Consider the following 3299-nt stretch of genomic DNA (forward strand, 5'->3'; position numbering starts at 1 on the left):
CATGCATGGTTGGATGGATGGATGGATGGATGGATGGATGGATGGATGGATGGATGGATGGATGGATGGATGTTATTACAGTACTAAGTAGAATTTAGATTTCACTTTGACATTGAAGAAGGTTGTTTACACAATTTATCTGGACCATGACTGAAAATTTACAGCAATAAACCCATAAAACATCCAAAGGGGTGAATACTGTTTATAGACACTGTACTTATTATCAGCAACATAAAAAAGACAGATGAAGCATGTCTCAAGTAAAGTTGTATTCATGAGGCTCATTGACCTTTTTACGGTTACTACTGTGCATGCTCAATGTCAGTATTTTGTGATGCATTGTGGTCTAGATAAATCCGTGCCTGCTTCCTCTTCGTTAAAGTCTAAACAGTTTTCATAATATCTATATGTTTCAGCTGTGCTCTGTAGTCATTTAAACACCAGACAACGCTGACGACATGTATCACAATATAAAGACAATAAAACAAATTTATTAACACATTTTTATTTAAAGTCAGAAAAAAAAAGAAGGAATAAAGGACCAAAATAAAAGAGATGAACCCCAGCCTACCAGAAATAGCTAATGTATTCGGTCAAGTGGTGCCTGATTTTGATTTGTTGTATTTTTGGAACCAGAGTCTGCTCTGTGAAGGGGATTGTAAGCCCCGCCTACTTATTTGCACACAGCCCTTTAAATTAATGTGTGTTTGTTTTAATCAACTAACTGATTTTAGCTAAACATATAAAAATATAGTACTTAAAAATACAGCAGCAAGGTAAAAACTAGATCAATATACATCAACACCTACAGAAAAATCATCTGAGGTGTTTTTTCGTTTGTTTGTTTGTTTCATTTTTCGGCGCATTATTTTATAAGCACTTCAAAAATAAACTGCAACCAGATGTTCGGCCAGCTTGACAGGGACGCTCCGTTTCAGCTACTACATCCGCGCTACGTCACTACGTTCGTGAGTCACGTGATCTTCGTCGCCATCTTAAGGGACTAAACTCGTGAATGAGGGATTAGTCATGGAAACAGGCGAAGCTTCAACAGGTGAAAATGCCTAAATGGTGTGCCATTTATTCATGTAACAACAGACATTCGATGAAGGATGAAAACGGGAAGCAGACCCACCGTTTCTTTGTGTTTCCGTCGTCCGAGAAGCAGCCGGACAGGAGGAAACTTTGGGCAAAAGCTTGCAGGAGAAAAGACCCTCTAACCAGAGCTGCGTGGGCTCCTAAACACTCCGTGAAGTATGTTTATGTCTGCTCTGACCACTTCATCACAGGTAATGATGTGCTGTAAATCACTGTTACAAATATACATTTAAGAACTAAAATGTAGAGTTTCCAGAGTGGCTCTCACGGCGTCGCCATTTTGAGGGACATAAATCATGTAAACAATGCGAACTTCAGCTGTAGAACATGTAGCAAAATATCCTGATGCATGCTCAATAATCCATGTAGAAAAATCTATAAAACTTAAGTGAGGTCATGTGGATGGGTTCAGTTTATTTTTTTGAAACCATCCAGAGGACCTGACTTAACTTTTTTTTTAGATGGTAGCAAAATGTGTCATTTACTGATAAAAACCATTGGAGTACAGAGGAAATGTTAAAGATACCCATAGTTCTGACATATTTCTATATTTGCCAGAAATACCCTGATCATAAAGCTGGACGAGGCTCCATAACTAAGGACAATAAAATCTACTTCTTCATGGATTGTAGTTATAATGGAAATAAAAATAATGTGTTAATTTAAGAACCACATTTGAATTGTTTGACCCTGCCAACAGTAAAATGCCAGTTTAGCCCAGTGATGCCAGGCTACAGTTCACCCATGCTTTTACAGTTATAATGGCTAGTCAACAGCCAATTACTTTCATAAATCTTGAAATATGTATACATGAACATATCTACCCTGCTGTTTCAATGAAGCATTGATAAAACGTTGTGGTGCTCTACTTCTTTCTGCTCATTCTTCTGGGTTATAGTTGCATGTTGTTGCAGGCACATTTTCAAGCCACAACAATCCAATTTCTGCATGAACCTGGCCTTGGTATCTGAAGGAAGTTAATCAACATAATGAGATGGGATATATTTATTTATAATCTGAATTTAAATCCATATCAGCTAATTGCTGATATGGATCTTGTGTTTTCAAACATGTTTACAGAGTTAGTCTCTCAAAATGGCTGCTAATGTGAATGAATGATCTGCAGATTTCTGACCAATCAGAATTTTTTTTTCTATTGTGGTAATTTTTTTTTTTTTTTTTTAGGAAAGCCTGTTGATGTTCCTGGTCACCCAGATTATATACCCCACCTGAAAATCTTTGACTCAAAGGGCAAGGCAGTGCAAACCCCACAGGACAGTTTGAGCTTTGACATCACGGACACTTCGACCTCTGCAAACAAGCTAGAAAGGTAAACAATAAATAAAATGTTGATTATTACCTCCCTGCTTATTTGTGAACTCTGGGGTATTTTCTTAGACCATTTGTTTTATATATTTTTCCAATGGCAAATTGGTTCTAGCAAATATTTTATTGTAATTTGAAATATCATAGTATTCTAGACAAAGTTGCACTTTTCTATGTATAAAGACACATGTCATTAGAGAATAATGGTTTTATTTTAAATTCAGATTTCAGCGATATCTGAAGCTGCAGAAGACTCGATGTTCACTCGAGCCAAACAAAATTTCTGCTCTAGTCAACAGAGAAAATTCATCACAGGAAGAGACGGATAGTGCCGACAAGTCTTCTGCAGGTTTGTTCGAAACTTTTTTTATACAAATAATTGCTTAAAACCTTCTAAACATGGCTACATTCCTCTCCCAATCTGAAACACAATGTCTATAGATTGATCAATTTCACTTGAAATATTTAGGAAATTAAAAGATACAGTCATTAAAAAAATGCTCTCACTAACAGTTTTAATGTCAACTCAGGCTCAGGTGTGTGCGGTCCTTCAAGTAAATAATAAAGCAGCTTAATATCAACTTTCTCAACATAATGTGTTTTTATTTTACAACTTTGACATGGCAGAGGCAAGCGATATTTATTTAATGAATGCAGAAACAAACACACATATAAAGTCCTTTAGTCCATTTGCAATCGTGGTTCTAAATAATATGTAGCATTTCTCCTAACGTGATTTTTCTTAATAATATTTAATTATAAGTATTTTTATGCTATTGAATTGAATTAGGCCGCTCACATTACATTGTTTATGTTTTTAGCATCTTGTTTTAGTGTTTAAAGTATTTACTGCTTTATCATGTTTTTTTTTACTG

At 35.7% G+C, this 3299-nt stretch overlaps 1 long non-coding RNA gene across 1 annotated transcript; it reads left to right on the top strand.

Moving 5' to 3' along the window:
* Positions 1–1222: 1222 nt before the first annotated feature.
* Positions 1223–2746, top strand: LOC119418086. The gene is made up of 3 exons (XR_005187173.1): positions 1223–1289; positions 2284–2428; positions 2649–2746. It is a non-coding gene; the product is annotated as an uncharacterized LOC119418086 (long non-coding RNA).
* Positions 2747–3299: the final 553 nt, after the last annotated feature.

Source organism: Nematolebias whitei, chromosome 12, assembly GCF_014905685.2.
Source record: "Nematolebias whitei isolate Nwh7 chromosome 12, NemWhi1, whole genome shotgun sequence".
NCBI classification, from domain to species: Eukaryota; Metazoa; Chordata; class Actinopteri; order Cyprinodontiformes; family Rivulidae; genus Nematolebias; species Nematolebias whitei.